Source organism: Candoia aspera, chromosome 1 (genome assembly GCF_035149785.1).
Source record: "Candoia aspera isolate rCanAsp1 chromosome 1, rCanAsp1.hap2, whole genome shotgun sequence".
Classification (NCBI taxonomy): Eukaryota; Metazoa; Chordata; class Lepidosauria; order Squamata; family Boidae; genus Candoia; species Candoia aspera.
In genome coordinates this window covers 126,336,013-126,358,940 of record NC_086153.1, presented here as the reverse complement: position 1 = coordinate 126,358,940, position 22,928 = coordinate 126,336,013, and positions in this window count along the sequence as shown.

Below are 22,928 nucleotides of genomic sequence, written 5' to 3'. Positions count from 1 at the left end.
TCATTTGTATTGATTTCACAAAGCTCGCCTATAAAGTGGTTGGAGTGGGGGAAAAAAGGCAATATCTTACAGAATCCAGACATTTGATCAAGACTATAGTTTTATTTGACATGTTCATGTAAAGTAACTCACTTTTGAGAACATTCTGTCAGTAATGTGATAGTTCAACCTGTCGCACTAAAGTATTCTGGAGACACTTTATTATTTGAGCTTGTTACTATGATTTGCTAAGAAGGCACACACACAAAAAATAGTCTTCAGTGACACTGAATTGATTCTCAAGACTTACAGCAGCCAATTTCTTTATCAATTTGTATCAATAAAGAAGAAAAAAGAAATGACACTGAAATATAATAGAATGCATTTGCAGTGACATCAAGGGAAATCTTCCTTCTGTTTTTGTTAAGGTAGTAAATGAGTTGTCACCAAAATATAAGGAAAATTTCAAATGTGAAAATATTTAAAAACTTGTAAAATTTCATGCCTGATGTGCCTGAAGTGGTGCTTTTTGGACAGAAATTTCCAGCTTTTCTTGCTTCAATTACCATCACTTTTAGCTCCATTCTTTAATCTCATGACAGCTTGAAGTGTGTGATCAAAGAAATATACAAACAAACAAACAAACAAACACTCTCATGGGTTGATGTAAGGAGAGAAAAATCTGCTTTAGAGGGTTGATGCAAGGAGAGGGCATCATGTTCATTAGCCACATTCCCTCAATTCAACCCAATAATAGACCCAGCAGAAGTGCTTGGGTTCACTGTGAAGGTAGATATGTAAAGATATATGTTGGGCTCTTCGATGGGGAAAGATAGCCTAGATTAAATCAGAACTGCCTCTCATGTGGAGTAATTCTATATGCAAACACATGGGTGATACTGAATGCACAGTCACTGTAGGAATATGTCTCTTGCATGTAGCCAAGTGGAGGAAATATAATTAGCCTTCTCAGAAGACTCCTGCTGAAAAAAAGGGAAACTGATTTCCAGCAATTCCTGCTTTCTCTCCAGACTCCAGAACCTCCTCTTCCACTCTTCCCTAGAACTCCTTCCCCTACCCTCTAAAGCAGATTCTTCAGGGAACAGAAAGAACTGCAGGAACTGTGAGAATCAAGGATGATGTCCTCCCTCCTTAGTCAGGAGAAAAACTTCACTTGATCAAAGTAACAAACAACAAACAAACCTTTCTAGCCACAGAAGACTTAGATCCAACCAATGAACAAAGACTGACACCATTTACATCAAGGTAAGTTACATAAACGTATCTCCTGATTTAATGATGATTGACACATTTTATTCAGGATAAAAATTAAAATGATTTATTTAACAAATATTGCCCAGCAAAGTGTTGTCAGTTTTAAGATAGGGAGGGATGAAATGCTACTACAATTCTAGCTTGGAGCAAATTTAACATAACACAAGTACTCGAACCCAATGATAATTTCAGCTGAATAAACAAACATAGAATTGTGCTAATCTTTCCTCCATACAGTTATTGGACACCACTGCATTGTAAAGATTGCTAATTGTAGGATGACCTCCTAAAATCTGTATCTGTATTTTTTGTTACCTTCAAATCCATGAGAACACAGGCAGTTGAAAGCATTAAGCTGGTCAATGCAAGTAGCACCATTGCGACATGGATCACTTAGGCACTCATTCACTTCTATGTCACAGTTAGCACCTAGCAGAAAGTGAAGGAGTTTGTTCATGAGAAACATAATTGGACAGATCAGTTAAGAACAACAACTGCAGCTGGGAAGAGCAAGGAAAAGTAGGAGCTGTAACCTTAGAGTTTGAGCATCAGGAGATGCTTTCCTTTCAGGGAGTCAAGATTTCTCTGCTTGCAAGATTCTGATGACACCAGTCAACTTGGCAGCACAGCCTACAATATGAGCTTAGCCAGAAGGCATATCTTCTCTCCCCCTCAACCCAAATTTGCACACTTGTGCAGTCCCCATGGTTTCTGCAATTCATGCTATTTCATGAGGTACCTTGACTCAGGCAAATTGCATTGGTTGCATATGAAGACACCAAACCGAAGTTCTGGGTCTTTTGGGAGACAAACATGCCTGTATGTACCTCCTCTGGGGCCCACCAGTCTCCCTTTATTGCCTGATGTCATGTTTAGAATAAGCAAAGTGCCAGCCTCCAGAATCACCTTTATTTCCAATAATGCCTCCAGGCCCAAATGGGTCCCATAAACTTTCTTAGAAAATAAAAATAATGGACAGCTGCAGATCAATGCTTTGCTTGAAAGGATGTCTACCTGCTCAGAAATAGGATGCAAGTAAACAAGGATAGAAGGAACATCCTGCAGTTAGAGAGGGTGGCAGGTAACTTTGTGGTAAGCCAGTGCTTTAAAACTGATTATGATTCCCAAGGCAGTTGTTCTGTGAAATGGCAACCACTCCTTCCAAAGCCATTTTGTAAGCTTACCCAAGGTATGTCCTTAATATTCCAGGTGTGATGGCTAATCCCCCAAGGTTATCCAACCTTTATGGTTTGTATGTAACTAGTTCATATAATTAGCATTTCTTTGTGCTTTCTATGGGTTCAGGAAAGCACCACATGTGGTCCTGTAATAGATATTTTAATTGGATTATATATGCAATTTATTTATTTGTTTGATTTACATGGACACCTATCTCACAATAGTGACCCTGGGTAGCTTATAAGGTTAAAACACACTTATCCATCTAAACCATGATGCCCAAGGTTAAAACAATAACCAAAGTGATAAAATCTGGATTACCAACAGAGCTTGCCTAACCTCCTGGCCCAAATGTCTGAGGGAACAGCCAGATCTTCAGAGCCTTACAAAAGGCCAATGGGATCAGGGCCATCTGAATCTCTGGAGGAATGGTGTTTCACAGGGCAGGCACTGTTATAGAGAAGGCACAACTCCTGAGTCCAACAAGATGACACCGTTTGATGGAAGGGACCCATAGAATGTTCTCCCTACTAGATCTGATGGGTACAACAATGGGAGACAGGTAGTTCCACAAATAGCCTGTAGGCTTTATAGGAGATAGTCAGCAGTATGATCATACCCCAAAGCCTACTGGAGCCAGAACAGTTCAATAAGCAGATATGTTATATGGGCATAACGAGAAAAACCCAAAACTGCCTGTGCTGTGGAATTCTGGACAAGCTGAAGCTTCTGAATGTTCTTCAAGGCAGTCTCATGTGGATCACATTACAGTAATCCAAATGGGAGGTGACTAAGGCATCAGTCATCATAAGCAAGGTCTCCTGGTCCAGGAACAGGCACATTTGGTGTACCAGACAAATTAGTGCAAAGGTTGCCCTAGTCACATCTCCCAACTGCTCTTTGAGCAGGAGGATCCTCAAATTATGCATCAATTCTGATTTGGGAAGTGCATTGGATGGAAAAAAATGAGAACTGGGGAGGGGGGTTCTTAAAACCCACACCCACTCAGTCTTTCCATGGTTGAGCTAAAACCTGTTCTCTCCCATCCAAAGTCAATAGAGAAGAATTACAAGCTGCTAAGAGCACTTTAAAAAATAAGCTGGATCAATGGATTTAATTACATTTAAATTCAAACATACCTATAAAACCAGGCGCACAGAAACAGCTATAGCCATCCAGCTCTTCCTGACAGATGCTGAAAGTTCCACAGGGCTGTGAGAGACAACCAACCATCCTTGATTCACAGAGTTCACCCACAAAACCTATTCAGTACAGTAAAAGAAAATGTAAATGCATATCAGGAAAATAATACTGTTCAAGAAACTAAAGAACAAAAAAAAAAACCAAGGTGAGTGGTATTATCTTTTGAAGATAATTGGCATTTTAAACTGTAGTAGTTTAATTATACTTTTAATTGGATTTTTTTACTCACATACAGTATATTGCACACATACCTATAATGGTAAAAACATCCCTACTTCCATATTACAGTTTGCAATATCTTAATTGATGGCTAATTTATATAAAGATAAAAAGTATGGTTCTTAACCTGCATAAACTATCCCATTACTTAAAGACAAAACCTCATGAAGCAAATCTAGGCAATCACATTTTCACTGACAAAGTTAGTATGATATTTGCTTTGTTGACACAGAACTTGTACAAGGGGGAAGACTGACTGGATCTCCATAGGTGAGCTTCCTTCGAGTAATGAGTCACACAAAGAGTGACTCACAAGCAGTGACCCAGTAAACCAAAGTGTTTATATTCACTGACCATATCTCAAAGATAGTATAGCTAACATGCTGACCTAGTAGAAAATGACACTCAGATGTTTATCAAAAACCTTCCAAAGTCTTGCTGTAATTTACACTGTGTCTGCCTTTTCCTTTCCTTGTCTTTTTTAAATGTAGTAGGCCAAAGGTATATTCCGCCCTGTGGAGCATTCTGCTGCCGGAGGTAAGGCAGGCCCCTGTACTCCCGACCTTCCAGAAGAACTTGAAAACCTGGTTCTGCCGCCTCACCTGTGGTGGGAGAGGTAATAGCTCGTCTTGGGGGTGGCTAGCACCATAGATCCTTCCCACCGAATAAGAACGTTGTCCCTTGGGTTTGGTATTTATCTTATTCTTATTTATTGGTGTATTTACTGTAATTTATATTTTATTATTTTAATTCTGGTTTTATTGTAAACCACCCAGAGTCCCCCTTTTGGGGGGAGACGGCGGTAATAGAAGTTTGAAAAATAAATAAAAATAAATAAAATAAGCTGTGCGTCAATGCTTTCACGGTGTACACTGTGCTGGGTGTACACTGTGATTGTTTGCATGCTAAATACATGTATGTTGTATCTTTGAAGTGATTTGGTTGCTTTAGGTGAGTCAGTTTTGGCCACAACTTTAGCAGGTTTGTAGCATGGGAAGAGTAAAAGGAGAGAATCCGCTCACTCTCCCATGCTATAGATGTGCTAACTATAAAAGTTAGTGAGCGGTGATCTCCATATCTAGACCCCACATGATTATTTCTCTAAGAATGTATATTCTAGTTGTGTGTTTAACTCTGAGAGGTTGATTGGATTCTACCAAATCACCCCTGTGACCTGAATCCCAAATATTAAATCAAGGGTCTGAATCTCTTCAGGGAGATTCAGGGGAGTTTTTGGTGCTTCTGGCTTTGCAGTCTCTCAGAAATGATTACAGCTTTCCTTTTGTCTCCAGAGAGTGCTGGAGGGAAGGGACTGAGAAGTATGATCGGTTTTTGGTACCGACATGAGTAGTTGGTCAATGAGCCACAAATTGATCTTTAATATATCAGGAGAGAAAAAACAAAAACTTTTGAACCTTCACATGAATCTTGCCCTTTGCATCAGTCCCTTCCTAATGAAATGGGAAATAGTATTACCCATAGTGTCCCGAGGCCATAATTTGTGTGAGGATTCTTGGTACATGCAAAAAAGTGCAGTACTATCTGCATGACACTGTTCCACTGAAATGCTCATTTAGCTTTCACTGCAGGATCTATCTTAGAGGAAGTACTCCTCAATCATCTACAGATTGTGATATTAGTTGTATACACCCTTAGAATGAAAACTTCATTCTAAACTGGCCCTTTATACCGCTGAGCTGTCGATCGGAAGGTCGGCGGTTCGAAACCGCGCGGCGGGGTGAGCTCCCGTTGCTCGTCCCAGCTTCTGCACACCAAGCAGTTCGAAAACATGCAAATGTGAGTAGATTAATTGGTACCGCTTCGGCGGGAAGGTAACGGCGTTCCGTGAGTCATGCTGGCCACATGACCCGGAAGTGTCCTATGGACAACGCCGGCTCCAAGGCTTTGAAACGGAGATGAGCACCGCCCCCTAGAGTCGGACACGACTGGACTTTACGTCAAGGGAAACCTTTACCTTTACCTACCTCTTACTCAAATTTCTACGATTTGCAACATTCCATGAAGTCGTTGCTCTTTACAGCTAGCATACATCAGCAGTAGGATTATAAAATTATAACTAATTTTAATTATACCACTTTTCTTGAGCACTAACTGCAAGATACAGCAAGAAGGACAAGAAGAAATAACACTTCCCCAGGTGGGCACACTGGATATATTCATAGCATCACTCCAGAAAAAATACAATGATCCTCATCTTTGGCCACTTGCAGATGATCTCCTTTGATTGTAACAACATGTAATAACATTATAATGTTGTTAAAACTTTGTACTTTGTACAAATAACTGCTGTCTATTTTGTTTAAGTAGAAAGATGGCCTCTGCTAGTAAGGAAAGGCAAAACTGCCCAATTTCACAGAAGGGTTCTTAGCATACATGGAAAGGAGTGTTTGTACATGGCTTTTACTGTATATGGTTGACAAATTCACTGGTGTTTTTAAGTTGCTATCTGTGCAGAGTCACTTGGTGAGTGGGTGGCTGTATAAACTGAAATCAAATAAATAAATAGGATGAAACAGGCAGGTGTCTTTTTTAGTTGTGACTTAATGGGGAAGCTCCACTCTTCAGTAATTGCATCACAATCTTACAGGCAACTACAGGGGCAGAATTCACATAACAACATCATGGCACACGTTTTGTCCCTTGTTATTTTTATCCTGCCCCATTGCCCACAGCTATCTATGTCGAAAAGCAAGCAGACTTGTGGTGATATTAAATTTGGCTTTTTGACTGAACAAAAATTTAACCATATAAATTTAATCTTAGATCTAAGTCTTTTCAAATCTAGTGTACTTATACATTTCCCTACTGTAATCTGGAACATCATGGTTCCAGGCCCCCTCTTCCCAACTAAGAACTTCTTCTTTTTTTAAAAAAAGGATTTTATTAAGTTTCAAGACAAGAATAGAAGCTATGGGGAAAAAAAAAAAACTACAAAAGAAAAAATCCTAAAAAAGGTATGAAAACACAAGATTTCCCCCCACCCCCACCCCAAGATTACAGAAAGATGTGACTTCCAACTTTTAACAGCAAGGATATACAAAAATTTCAATAATCAATCTCTTACTCTATATTAAACCAAAAGCACATTATTTCTATAAATCATTTCACTTTAGCACATTATAAAAGTCACTAAGTATAGTTACTCCCCACCCTTATATTAAAGAAAAAAAAATCATATAAACCTCCTAAACAACTCCCCCCACCAAAATAACACTTATTTAATTATTGCCTTCCTACTACTATTCTATACATTTCTGTCAACGATAATAAAAATCAAACTAAAAAGCACATAAATTGTCTGCCATTATACTAAATAATACAAGTTTTAATAATCTTAATCTTAATAAACTCAAAAATGAAAAGCAATTTGAAACAATGACCTTAAATCAAATTCTTAGAACCATCCAAATAAACATTTTTGTACCCTAATAATCTTAATCCATATCCTTAAAAACAAACATCAGCCAAATCCTAAAAGCAATCCAGGTAAACATTCTTTAACCCTTATCCCACTTCAAAATAAACCAGAGCATTCACATATCCCCACAATGTCCACAGAGCTTTTCTCTTGAAAAAAAATCAAACAGCCCAATTGCCCTCCTCAAAAATTCCAGTTTCTCTTCAAAAAACCTCCCATACATAATGACCCTTTCTTTTTCATGGCATTCCACCAGAAAGTCAGTTTCACTTATTGCTTGTAGATCTCTCTCTCCCTGAAATTTCTCCAACTCCACTATCCGATCTTCATCCAGCATCTCAATAGAAATCTTAATCTGACTTTTAGAAGAAATATTTCTATCACTGTAGAATTCCACAATTTCATCCACCACATCCCCAACCTGATGGCACATTTTAGATCTCATATCTTCCACGATGTCCTGAATATCTTGCATAAAAGCTTGGTAGAAGTCAGAAGAAATATGTTTAAAATCTTGGTGGAAGTCAGAAAAAATCTATTTCAAATCTTCCATGTCTCATGCAGTAGATTATAACACCCCCAGGAGCTTAACCAGCGAAAGTCAAAGATATGGAAAAGTTCCGGAATGTATTTACACAAGCAAGAGTGAGATAGGCAGACAGTTCTCATGGGAAAATAGAAACAGAAAGCTGAAGGTTCAGATCAGCTGATTCAACATGCAGGAAAATGCTGATATCTTCAAATTTAATACAAAAATAATAACAGGAAGACAATTGTTTACTCCCAATCTTCCTTTGTATTTGGAAGGAAAATGAAGTTCAAAACTTTAAAAAGATTAAAACAAAAAAAAGTAATCCCCAAAATAACTATAAGCACCAAGAGAGCCAGCTTGCTGTAGAAAGCCTCTGTTGGGTTATGCATACTTAAAGAAACCATAACTTTAGTGGTTTAGAAATGAGGTGGCCAGTCTTAGTGTTCCTTTAAGGCTACAGCACAGCTTGGAAAATGATGACAGCTCTGCCTCCCAGCTAGCTGTTACCACTTGAATGCAAAATGCTGTTTGTGGTCTTCTGGCTGCAAGCAGCCATCCAGAGGACAGATGGCATGATTCCAGGTGTTTTCTTTTACCCAGAGAACAAACCTGCCTGAGCCTGAAAAAAATTGCTGCATTGTCAGCTCCTCCTGCTAGACCCGCGGGCACAGCTGCTCAGACCGCCATTTCCCCACCAGAAGCCCAGCAACTAAGAACACCTTCAAGAGCTGCAAAACACATATAATTCTACAAATTTCAAGAAATCTGGATAGTGTCACTGCTGCTTGCTGCATAGTTACCATTGTTTCAGGTTTTGTAAAGAATGTTATTTACAGGACAATTGTTTAAAAAGGAAATGTCTAGACCAGATGAAGTAGAAATGTGAGAGCTCTGGAAATAAGTGTTTATTGCCTCCAAGCAATAATACTGATTTTTATTCTTGCATTTTTATTCTTTGCTCTTTTTTTTAGAAAACAAAGGGGATACATAAAACAGATTTATAGTAAAAGTGAAACATTGTGATCGGTTTCCTAGCAGAAACCATTAAAATCTCCAAGCAACATTAACTCTTAATGAACATCTTTGAAGGATCTGTCTGTACCAATACATATTCTCATCTTCAAGTATTTAAAAGAAATGCCTTATAATTTAAATACCAGCTATCTTTTCTTAAGAAAAAGTATAGTAACTAACACTGTGAATGACATAAAATGAATCAACAAGCATTATAATTAAATTGGTTATTTATCAATAATAGGGCATTTTCATTCATTAGTAACAAATATGTCATTTAAGCCACCTAGATTTATAAACAGATTGAGGTAGCCTATAAATTTAATAAATAAATAAATAAACATCATATCAAAATCCCAGCATGTTTTCCTCAAAAAATACTGATTTTTAAAGGCATACTTTTTAAGAACATATTTTGATGTTATTTTGATATGCTGTCTTGAGCCCAAAACTGCATAACTTTCAGCAGAGCAAAAAATCCAGAGGATAACTACACTATTATGTGCAGATCAGAGGAATTTTTTAGCATGCATGAACAGATCATTAAGCATTCTCAGCAAAATGATTTGGGAGTGTCCACAAGAAGTCCAACCATCCCAATTTCAAATGTATGTGAGCAACCAAGATGGGGAGACAAATGCATTCTGAAGCTGTTAAGATACCTCTGTGGCTGAAACACTTTTGAGAAACTCAGATACCTAGATCCTTTCAAGAATGGTGTCAGATCTAACTTTGGCACAGAAATAGCTCTGGTCACTCTGGTGGATGATTTTGACCAGGAGAGATATAAAGGAAGTATGACCTGTTGATACACCTAGATTTCAGGGTGGAAGAAAGAACTCAAAGCCCTACTGCATAAATTTGAGGTCTACTATGTGCAATTCCACCCCCACCCCCCCCAATATAATGCATGAAATATTTGTCTTCAGATCATAGCTATAAATAAAGAGTGAGAATGTTGAAGTATTTGCAACAGATCTGAAACTAAGGAATAAATCTTGTGACTTGGTACATTGCCTGAATCTTTCATCAAAGAACCAACTGTTTGGGACATAAGGAATGTGAGTTCAAGAGCATTAAAGAGATGATATTGTCCCTAAAAATGCTATTGATATATGCCAAGCAGCAGGTCACTCACAACTGAACATTATGGGGCACAACAGTGATAATACTCTGGCATGGGCCATCACCCATGATAATAATAATAATAATAATTATATATATATATATATATATATATATATATATATATATATATATATATAGGAAGGAGGCTAGCAAACTCTATTAAGAATCATGGTTTGACACTAACAAAGGAAGAAGCAACAGGGGAAAAAAAAAAAAGCTTGGAAACAGTGAAATTCAGGCAGCCAATGCAGTACAGAACATGCCTCTAAACAATGGCCAGCATATCAGCATACATATCTCAAGTGGGAAAATATAACAACATAACTAAAATATGCAAACTGCAAAAACAATTCAAGAAATATATACAGAAGCACCAAAGGAATATGAATCTGAAAAAGATTATTTCTTCATAGGCTTTGGGGAAAGAAGGTGATGCCTTTGGGATAAGATTCCCCCTGACATCTGTGTGATTCCCATCTGGTTGGCATTCCATAAACCTTTGAAGACCTGGTTGTTCTCCCAGGTCTTGGGGTGGGACAGATGAGGCTCCTTGTTGGGTGCATGTTATTTTTGTTTTTGTCTTATATAGTGCCCAGATACCATCCTGTTTTCAGCTTCTATTGGTTTATATTTGTTTATTAACTGTTAATTTATTTGTTAACTGTCCAGAGTCACTTGGAGTTGGATGATGTCTAAATGGAATTTATTTTTTTTAAATGTTGAACCAGTACCAGTTAATGGAATCCCCACTGCTTATAAGACTGACTTGTGCCCCAATATCAGTCTATCATTTGGAAGTGATTACAACTGAATGAAGCCTAAACCAGAAGCTGTATCCAGTAACCATGCATATAAAATCTTAGACACAGGACCCAAAAGCCATACTAGGTGGCTGGTTCACTTTGAAATGGGAAGGCACCTATATAATACAAAACCATTTGTAGTACAACCAGTCCATAATAACCATGAAACCTATGAGATATAAAAGATACCTAAAAACTACCATTCTCAACACAATATTGTAATATTAAAACACTAAGGTCTTTATATAAGGTTCTTAAGATTAAGACAAACACTATAAACTGTGAGTGGAAAACAGAATAGAATATAAAATTGAATAGTATAAAGACATGATTTTAAAAATTAAGCATGACAAGAGGATATAAAGTATCTTAAGAATACTATAAGTACTTAAGTACTCTTTTGCAGTTCTCTGTTCCTTCTAAAAGAAGCCAAGTGCCCACACATGCTTCCAAGAATAACTTGGGTATTCTTTTGCTCCAGGAATATGATAGTCCTATCTGCCTGGTACATATATGCTATGTGCATTGACCATCACTGAACAAATAAAGCTGTGATAGAAGAGTCATTTGGATTTTTCACAGTCCTCTGAATCACCATACTTAAGAGAGGACTTATTAACACTCAACCAGGAGTACAGTGACTATTGCTGGCATTTCAATGATATGACAGTTTTAACCCAGGCAAAGGTTCATTAATAGCAGAAGCTTTGTGTAGATAATGCCTATCAGCCCTTTGGGGTAGGTCATGTCAAGAAACAGGCACAGCAGGGATTGTAGGAATGTTTTATCTATCTGTATGGTCACTAGGAGTTGATAATGACTTGATGGCACATAATCAACTCACCCCCCCCCAAAAAAAAGGTAGAGTAACAGAACCTTAAAAGCCTATCCAACACTAAACAAAATCAAGGTGGTCTTATTTGAGTTTTTTCCTCACATTCACCTCTTTTTCAGGACTGAGTAATCCAAAGAATCAGCAACAAGAAAAGATGAAATGACATACTGGAGCCTAATGATAGATGGTATGAACCAGAAGCCATGAAAATGATTGGCACCACTTGGGCCTTCAGAGATGTGAGGAGAAAAGTGTCTGCCTTCAGTGAATCTGGAAATCACTATTGCTATTGCAGGATTTCCATACTTTTTTTTGCATCCAAAATAACTGGTTTTAGGTCCCTGAATTCAACCTGCATCTTCTCAGATATAATATAAAGCCAAAGACCGATACAAAAAAAACAACCTGGAAACTTTCTGAACTCCTATCTGTTGTATGCCACTTTTCTATCTTGACTAAAGAATATAGAGTTATCCCTTTATCATTAATAAGTGTGCTAATTTGTAAGCCAGATATATTGAACAAGCAGCAGTCTGTCTTCCAGAAGATGAATGCAATAGAAAATGATTTCTTTAACCAAACGGAGCAAAATTTGCTCCAGGCATTGATGTCTGGAATGATTTAGTCCCTGGAGACACAGAAATAACCTGCAGACATGATGGTGGATCAACATGATAATATTATTTTTATTTTGTAATAAAGAGGTAAAGGTGGGGGTGCAAAATACATGTGTATGTGTAATTTTCCCTATGAGCAAACATTGACTAAATTCTTCAGTACTAGAATTATACATTGTAATATGCTTAGTTAACACGATGTGTTTTGTTAAAGGCATGATGTATAATACCATCCTTTCAATATATTCTACTACAGTTCATACATCCTTTTGCAACAAATTATTCTCCTTTATCCAATTGCTGAAATAATTTGTAATAAAAATATTCTTAGTTTAAGGACCATCACAAATATTTATCATTGACAGCCACATGGAAATCAGGATCTTGAATTCTTTGATATTTCAAGTAAAAGGTTTGAATTAGCTCACCTTTTGAAAGTTCAGAAGGAATTGCCATTTAAGTAGAAGAACTAGCCTGGCAATACAGACATATAGAAATAAATTGAATATCCTCCATTTTCCATTAAAGACAAGCAGAAACGTGCTCCTGATTTGAAAGACTGTTATTCATTAAGGAATATATACATTTCCATAAAAATAGAGAAGTAGTTATTATGTATTTGAATTATGGCAGCATGGAAGAGCAAAGAGACATTGTTTTTCATGAAAACCATCATATATTATAAATGCCTAACATTTTTTTTTAATTCCAAATGTGTTTTTTTCTTTGTGGTATGGACAGATTTACAAGCTCTAATACTGGGTTACATCTCCAAAATTTAAAGTCCTAAAGCCTCATGCTAGGTATCCTTTTTAATCTTAACAGTTCAAATTTAATATTAACTTTGTAGCTGTTATGGAAAAGGCCACCATGAAATGCAGTTGAGGCAAGATTATCATACAGCCACGTCCCTTGCTTGAAAATTGGATAATCTCTCATACTACCTTTTTTGGGTACCAATTCATTGACAATAATTAATTTGCAAGATTACTGAATAAATAAATAAAATAAAATAAATAAAAGTGAGAAAGACACTGATCTGTTTTCATTCTTCTATGCATCATACAGTATATCAGAGGAATATAGCAAAAAACTTCTGATAAAACTATCTGATGATAATCTACAATCTAGAGGGTATACTTTTTCTTTTCCTGCATCTCTACCTCATTACTGTTTATCTTTACAGTTTTGGGATTTTCAGTCAAATTTTATGCAGCTGAACAGCATTTTATAATAGATTAGAAACCATACTGCAGCATTTGAACACATCATGGCATTTCCAAGCAGATGATATCTGATCTTCTGTAAATGAAAAAAAACAATGTTTTTGTTTTGGTCTTTTGCCTGAAGAGCTGAATTAGAATCAAAGAAGAAAAAAACATCATTGATAATAAGAGTGGATAAGAAACAGCTGCCTTTAGCTGTTAGGCCAGTAGCAAATCCTAACTAAGAAGAAGACACAGAAGTGAATTACAGTAGTTGTCCGGCCAGATATAGAACAGAGAAAGTAAGAGTGCAAAAAAGACTGTGAATTCTTTTGTTTTAGAGGAAAGATCTGAGCCAGGCTCAAACTGTATACTGTACTTAAATGTTTTCCCATATTTATACTTCATGTTTATACTAGTAAACAGCTATACCTAAACAGCCTACAAAACCAAAGGAGAGCATTGTAATTGTTGAACAAAAAAAAAATTGCTTTTTTAATAGTATTTTGTAGAGTCGTTGTATACAAGTTGGGCAGTCAAGAAGTTCAATAAATAAATAAATTTTTGTTCCACTTCTTATCCCTGGCAAAAAAAAATCAGGAATACACCATGACTGATTAACAGAACCTGAGAATATTTGGGATACCCTTGGTATCCCAAATATTCTCAGGTTCTGTTAATCAGTCATTATGGTGAATTTAGTGAAATGTCTAGGCTTTCACTAAATGCAATATATATTGTGCAGTAGACTTGAAATGAATGTTATAGGAGACTGCAAAAAAATGGTAGTGCAGTTTAGCAGTTAGAAGGGCATTCATTTCTGTAAGTTAGCCACTGATAAATAGCTTAGTCTTAAAACTTTCAGCAACAGTTCCCTATCAGCTGGAAGCGGCAAGTAATTTATCTCAGGGGCCGCCTTTGAGAATGCATAGGAACAGTCTTGAAAGAACCCACACAATAAAATGGTTGCCTGAATGGCTAATAGAGAGATTCACAAGGCTATCCAAGTCTCCAGGACCCAGCATATAGCAGTCTTCTGTTTCTAAGCTATTGCTATTTTAACTGCTTTTATAGAGCTGCATGCATTTTCAAAATGTGCCATGAATTAGATTTATGAGCCATAACATACTATGCATTTTCTGGGGAAATGACACTGAAAATAAACATTACGGGGCTTTGCACAAAATATGACTTTGAGCAATAAAAAGACCTGAGATGACATGATCAAGGTGAAGAAGTACTTTGTTTTGAAGAAAGTGATACATTGGTATAAATCTATTCAAGCTGCAATTTTAAACCTACTTATTTAGATGCAGCTTCTACTGAATTCACTGAGATTCACTTCAGAGTTGACATGTATAAGAGTGCAATGTCATTCTTCAAGCATACATCTGAAAACATCTTATTATGAACAAAATGTAAAGAATCCTTAATTTATCACTGAATAAATACCCTACTTTCTATACTCTGCTTACCACACATTTACTGATTGCACATACATTTTTGTTATTGTATGCACTATTCTGCTAAAATCTACATTCAGAAACCCATCTCTGGATTTCTGGCTGCAAGCCCCCTTTGAAGTAATCAATCTTAGTGGTTTCTGACCAGTCCATAACTTTTCTGGCAAGAGCTTTGAACTCCATGGTATACTTCGCCACGGTCCTTCCCCCTTGCCTAAGTTGCTGGATACCTGTCTTCACCCTCATCTTGTCGAGTGGGTCCTCAAACTGGTCTCTCAGTGCCCTCATGAAGTCATGCAGGCTGTTCAGCTCCAGGGCCATGGCATCATGCAGTTGCACAAACCACTCCGCTGCAGGTCCTCAGAGTCTGGAGCCTACCTGGCTCACTTTCTTGTACTCAGTGGGAAAGCAAGACCCATATTCCTTCATGTATATGGACATGTTGGTCAAGAAGAACGCCAACTGTCATGGGTCTCCATCGAACTTAACTTGTATGTCCTTCGGGGTCGCAGCCAGTGTCGCCCCGCTGGGCAGAGCTCTGCCCCAGTTGCCTTGGCTCTCTGGGTGGCCTCCACTCCACTGGCGCCTCACTGGGGATTCGAAATCCCATGTTGGGGTTAGGGTATGCCGTCTTTCTCGTGAGTCCGGCAACGCCACTCTGGATAGCTGAGTTGAGATTTCTACCAAGGGCTATGCCATGGTCTCCAGAGTTCTTGATACCTGCTGCAAAACCACTTCCATAGCAGACATCCTTGCCTCTGCATTTCTTGTGGAGTTCCATTGGGGTCTGGTATGGTCCCATGCGACCCCGGACTCTGCACCCTTACTTGTGTCTCCAAGGGTGGAGGGGCTCTTCCCTCTACCTCTCTGGCACCAGGCTGAGAAGGACCCATCCGTGGTTCTTCTATGATAATGCTTGGCGTCTGAGCCTCTCACAAAATTGAGGGAATGGAGGGCACTTTCCAACTCCGTAGTGTTGAGCCAGGGTTCCATCTCACATTTGCTGTCCCCGCTCCCCGAGCTCTCCTCCATCTCAACTTTTTCTTCTTCCACTTTGGCATACAGCACTGTCCTCTCCAATGACGGTAAAGGCGATGGCTGCTTAGCCCAGGATTTTCCGTGTTTAGGCATGGTTCATCAACTCTCAGCTGATTACTAGCTCAGGAAGAGTTTTCGAAAAGATGGAGATTTGCAGCTTAATGTCAGCACCTGATCATTCGAGCATTCACACAATCACAGTCGGGAGGCTGGGATTCCTTTAACTGTTTTAATGAAGTGTAATGAATGGTACAGAAGGCAAGCTGCAAATAAAGATTTCCCGCTCAAACCTAACTTAAAAACTACATTCCCTTAGTCCCCTTTCCCATGAAACCATGCCACCCAGATGGTATTCCTGGCATATTTCAACCCCGTGTCCTTGATGTCCTCCATAGCCATAATAAACCACTTCACACTCCAACTTCACACCCCCTCCCATCTGGCGACACGGATTCCATTCCTTGGAGAAGGAAATGATGGTAGATGCTCCGATAAGGGTTTCTGTGAAACCTTTGATCAGGGGGATCTGACAGTGCCAGTTTTAATCTCCTTGTGGAATACTGCTACCCTTGAGGTATTCTTATGTATTATTAATATCATGTTAACATTCACTGAATGACATTGAAGTGCCAGATTCTTCATAGAACATATAATTTATATGTATGTTTTACCACTAATTCTGGAATGGGTTGTTGTTCTACATCTAGGCTAAATAGGGGAAAAATAAATAATGAGAAGAAGGAACCAAGGTCCTAACAATGTATGCTAAGAGACAAGAGCTGGGTTTTAAAAGGGAGGGAGAACCAATTAATGAAAATGGTTCAGGAAAGTTAGCAGGAAAAAGAACTTAAAATGGAGAAAAAACAGATGCTTTGGAGAAGAAGAAAGAGTTATCTAAAGGGGGGATACAAGTACCATTCCGACTAGTAAAATTGGATTAAGAACTACCTAATCATTGAAGAAATAATGGAAGGAATTGATTAACTGTAATAAAATGTTTTTTGGTAATAGCTAAGAGCATACTAGCCACACACAGCAACTAGTATCAAGCACGAACAGGAATGAACAAAGGTATGTATTAAAGGAAGGGAGAATTACTGATATTATACTTCACATGGACATAATCCTATTAATAGAAGAGAATAGAAAAATCCTATTAATTTTAGATCTATGCAAATATGTGCAGTATGGTGCTTCCCTAAGTGACCCACCACTTGGTGCACTGAAACACTGTATCTTCCCTATCCAAAATCTTGAACTATATGAGCCAATAACTTGTGTCTACCAACACTTCTCTTTCAAAAGCTGTAGGGCCTCTTAAACAATGTTCAGCCACAAAGATCACACCACATGGTACAAGTTGCTCCGCCTGGATGATCCAGGATTGAACTTGCACATCCAGTCAACAGGATTTGACAGAGGGTTCCCTCTACTCTGTAGTACTCTGGGTTTATGGCCTGCTAGCAACAATAGACCAATGGCAAATTTATCTTGATGCTCAAAAGGCTGCATATGCATACTTGGCAGTGCCTCTTCATATCTGTTTCCGGCATAATTGCTCAAAGGTTTGATAAAGGTTTGATAATTAAGGCTTTTTGATTGACTTCTGGTCTATGAGGTATAATTGGCATGATTAGTTAAAACAATATATATAGGCTGAAATCATAAATGCTTAACCATTTTTTTAATGAAATAATGTAATGCCAGAATGATTGGGTCCATAAATTAAACTCAGCCAAAATTAACCAAGAAAAATGTGGCTTAGAGTTTTGCATAAACCAGACCATAAACCTGTAGGATTTATAAGCTAATTAAGAAATATATACAATATGTGCCAAGTAATGCCAATGGGAACAAAAGCTTTGTCCCCTGGTTTGCTTAAAGGATAACTAACATAAGGTGAAGGTCTCCCCAGGCAGAATAATCTGCTAACTACTTCTTATTTCTCATTCTCTCTTCCTTTTATAAGTATATGGTAATATTAAGAAAGATTATTCAGAGCTACCAGGCTAATAAGTTTTATAAATAATCCTTGAGGTATCTACCAGCCATCTCCCAACCTTTTGAATCTCCTTGTATATTCCTTTTTTTCCTGATCTATATTTACCCAATACCTAAAGTTGGATTTCCTCATGCATCAGAATGAAATTATGACATACCAGAGCAGATGTTGACACTTTGAAGCTATAGGTTGTGAATTACATTATTAAATACTGTATTTCTTGTGTGGGGAAAAAAAAAATCCTGCAAATAGAAAACTAACACATCAGGGACACTTTTTTCCCCAGAATGATTTTTAATTTGTTTTTAATCTGGTGGAACATTAAAAAATGGATAGATTATCCAACTGCAGTCTGAAGTACTACTGTTCATTCATTGTGTTCAGCATTTCATCATCTTTTTTTAGCAGTACTGGAAACAAACACAATTATGGATGAGAATGCACAGTTTATCACAATGTATTGAGAAGAACATGCACACATCCATAGATACAAACAGTATGGATCAAACATTTTCTTGCATGTGTGCGTGTGTGAGTTTTTGACTCCTGGTGATTACCTCACTAGTCCCTGCAGTTTTCTTGGCAAAGTTTTTCAGAAGTGGTTTCCATCCTAAGCTGAGAGAGAGGGATTGGCCCAAGGTCACCCAGCTGGCTTTGTGCCTAAGGTGGGACTAGAACTCATGGTGTCCCAGGTTCTAGCCTGGTGCCTTAACCACTCAAAGGACAGCTTGAACCAGGGTGCTGTGAGATAGAGCACTAAAGTACTATCAGGGCTTGTATTTAGTCTATAATGAAGTAGAATCAGGTGAGGAATCTCATTTTCTATCCTCTGGCCAGTGATTCCACACATCGTGAAACTCCTTAAATCCAATATGTTGGATGGTGTACATAACTGTAACACTTGAGAAGAGTGGTGGTAGAATCACCAAAGCAGAACTTGGAGGATACTGCAAAGATCTTATGTAAACCATTCACCAAAGCATTGGATCTTATACAATGGGAGAGGATGGGAATAGTAACAAAAACAACTTCCATTCATTAACAGGAATCTTTGATGGATCAAATATCCTTCCACTCATTGAAACAATCCTTCCTTGAATAGAATGATTTAGCTCAATTCAACTACTTTAGAAAATAACATTTTAGGCACATTTAAACTATAGATATCTGCGTATCTGTAGTATTTTAGAAAATCAAGAGGTTGTGAAGATTACAGCCATGACCAAGTATAAGTACAAACATATAGGCATATACAGTATACAGGATCAAATCCTACACACTACATTGTCCTACATTGTCCATTGGAGCACACTGAACTAACATGGACCCTCAGTGTTAGCAGAGCCCAAATGCTGTTCCCTAACAAAGGAACAAATTTCTATATATTGTAGATATCAATGGCTGCCTTCATCCATTCCTTCCTTCATGATGCAGCATCAAGAAAATTGCTTCATTTTGCTCAGCCTGTAAGCTATTCACTTAAACACATCCCAGCTTCTAACTTCCTTTCTTTCCTGCTCCTGTCCACTTGAGTATATCCCAGTTTTTAATTTCCCTTCTTTCTTCTGCCAGTTTTCCTACACTGCTAAATTAAAAAAAGCAAACATTAGCATCACTATTTGTTTCCCTATCTTTTAATGTGCTATTCAAATGATAAAGTCAAAAGGTTGTTTCAAATCTGTAACATTACCAAAGGAAGAAGAAAGGGATAAAAGGGAAAAGAAAGATGATTATGCAAATGCAAACACTTCTTATGAAGTTAAAACTTTGTAAGATCTGAAAGACAAAAACAAAGTGTGATTCTTTTTCTTCTGGAGTCTTATGTAAAATAGCAGTATTCTTCCACAATTACATTAGGAAATCAGTGTTTCATCATATTTAAAAGTCTAAGAAACCAGAGCACCCTTAAGGACCTCTTATGAAAGGCGGTTGATATTTTCATATAAAATAACCTTTCTTCATTAGTATGCAATACCTCATCTTCAGATAGGCAGGCATTCAGGCAACATGGTCAGAAAGCAAATTCATAAAAACAGAGGACGCTGTCGTAATAATAAATGTGCTGCATATTATAGAACATTTGCACAGCTTCTACGGATGACTGGGGAGGGGTGTAGCTGAGATTCGCACAGCAAATTTGAGTCTAAAATAATGCATCTGAAGAAACAAGTTCTATTTCTGTCCTGAATATTTCTTCTGACTCTTCTGCCCACATACAACCTAAGCACCTACCTGGCAAGCAGTTGCAGTAAAATTTGCCAATCAAATTATGGCAACTGGCTCCATTTTTGCAGGGCTTGAAGGCACATTCATCAATGTCCATTGAACAGTTTTTGTCTGACAGAAAAGAAAATGAAATGTTAAAACTATAAATCATGTAAGGTTTGGGATAACAGAAAAGCTACTTCATAATCCAAGTGACAACTACATAATTTCACTTTTCCTGGTTGGGAACACAGTATTTTATGTTTGTCTGACATCTTTGAAGCAAGAGATTTTTTTAAAAAAAATGTATCATAGATAGTAGTTAAATAAATTAAATGTTTTACAGGAAAAATTATACAAACTGAAAGTGTTTACAAATATATTTCTAAGGTTGTTAGAAAACTGTATTTGCTAGAGTATAATTAGAGTTAATACCATATCTGCATGGCATAAAAAAAAAGGATATTTATAAGTCCAGACATTTTTTAAAAAAATCCATTTTATTTTAAAGTATAAGTAAAGAAAAAAAAAAGATCCCAATGACAATTAAATATTGATAGAATGAGCAATCTGAAGTACAGCTATGTCCAGACAGCTACCACTGTGCAATGCATTCACCATCTCAAGAGTTCAGGTCCTATTCTTTCTCAACTAAAACTCAATTATGCACAAATCATATCAAATGCAAGAATAGGAGCAACCATAAGCACTTTGCATCTTGAAACCTAGTGAGCCATTTCAAGCCACAAATGTTAAGCATGAGTATAGCACCATCAAGGAGGCCTGGCTGCCACTATTGAAGCCAACTCTTTTGTCAGAATGTTTCCTAAGACAATGACAATGAATCCATAATGGTAGCCACACACTGACTCTTAATGCTATGACAACCCTTTTTTCCCCCCCTTTGAGTCAGTGTTGACTCCTGGCAACTCCCTAGACAAGTCCTTGCAGTTTAATTGGCAACATTTTTGGAAGTGGTTTGCCATTGCCTTCTTCCCAGGGCTGAGAGAGAGTGACTGGTGCAAAGCCATTTAGAGATCAGAAACTGGCTCTCCATGGCAACATAACTGGGAAAAATTCTGCAGCTGGCATTAAAAAAGATTAGGAAAAAATAATTCTGGACAACGGTGAGACTTCCCTTTCTGGAAGATAATGCAATTTCCCTTACCCGTTCAGAAGCACCATTTCCAGTACGGTTCATAACTGATTTTGATGGTCTTAATGATGAGAAGGGAGAATGGAAAATAGGATAACCAAGTCTCCAAAATAGTTTGTTGCTTAAAGCAAAGCATACGATGGTGCATCTTCTTTTTGCTAGTCATCATTCTATCCCCCCCCCCAAAGAAACCACGATTAGACTAGCAATGGAATAATTTCAGTGCTGGTATTAAGAGCATCCTCCACTGCATGTGAATTAAGCATACATAAGGGTCACTCACAAAGCAAGTAGCAGATACAATTCTATCCATTTGATATTCTTCAGCATCCCCACTCAATATGCTTTATTTTTACAGCCAATAGTGCATGAGTAAACTTTTGTTCATTCAACAAAACTTTCCCTTCTTCTCTCCCCCCCCCCCTCCGGAATGTGTGGTCCTCTTCCAAATTTTGCTCCAGAGAATCACTCATTCCCCTAGAGCAGATTCTGCTGGGGTGCCAGTGAAAGGCAATAATGGTTCCATAGAACTGTTTTCAGTATGTGGATACATCCAATATGATTCTTTTAATGATTCTTGGGTGGTTTTTACTACAACATTAGAATATTTTGCTGGAGTGATGTTTCAGTTGATGTTCCATTATAGATCAGTGCAGAACACTATTGGTGGTACCTGCATTTTATTATTGTAGTACTTTTGTCATTTTCTGTCATTAACTTTAGTTTCAATTTATTTTAGGACACATTACAACTTTGGTTTTAAAAGGCATTAATCTATTTCTAAAACCATTAATCTATAACCTGGTCTGAAGCAAACACACTGTTTTCATGAAATTGTTCCCAAAATAAAGGCCACTGACTGAATTTTATAAATAATAAATACTTGGTAGCGATCACAAAAAGAAATAACAAATCTAATTTCATCTCACTTTATTCTTAGTTGATGAATGAACACATTTTCTCCAGATGATTTCAGCTCTTAAGCTTTCTTTCTAATTAAAGAAATTGTGCTAATTATTTGCAGATGAGAAACTTTCAGCAAATTATGCCTCTGATTTCATGTAAACAAGGCACTTTGGTTAATTTCTAACAGGAAGAGAAAATTGTGTTGTTGAACCATAATTGATTTTCCTTTTAATTTTATGCAACTTGCTGCTAGCTTTACTCTTCATTCTTTATGCAGAAATTAACTGTTTAGACTAGTATAAGAAGACTCTTGACAGCCACTGAAACATAGAATCTTTAGTAGTAAAGAGCATGCATTTCTGTGAATTCTAATTCCTTCCAATTCCCACAATGGTATATTGTTTCTGTCTGATCTTAACTTTACTGCCCTATTTTCTCATACAGTATGACCTTCACAACTTGCACAAAGATACAGGAATCACTCAGTTGGTTTAAAATTTGACCACGGCTTTATTGAATAACCGTTGTTTATTCATTCAGTCCCTTCCGACTCTTTGTGGCTTCATGGACCAGCCCACGCCAGAGCTTCCTGTCCGTTGTCAACACCCCCAGCTCCCCCAGGGACACGTCCATCACCTCTAGAATATCATCCATCCACCTTGCCCTTGGTCGGCCCCTCTTCCTTTTGCCTTCCACTTTCCCTAGCATCATCATCTTCTCCAGGGTGTCC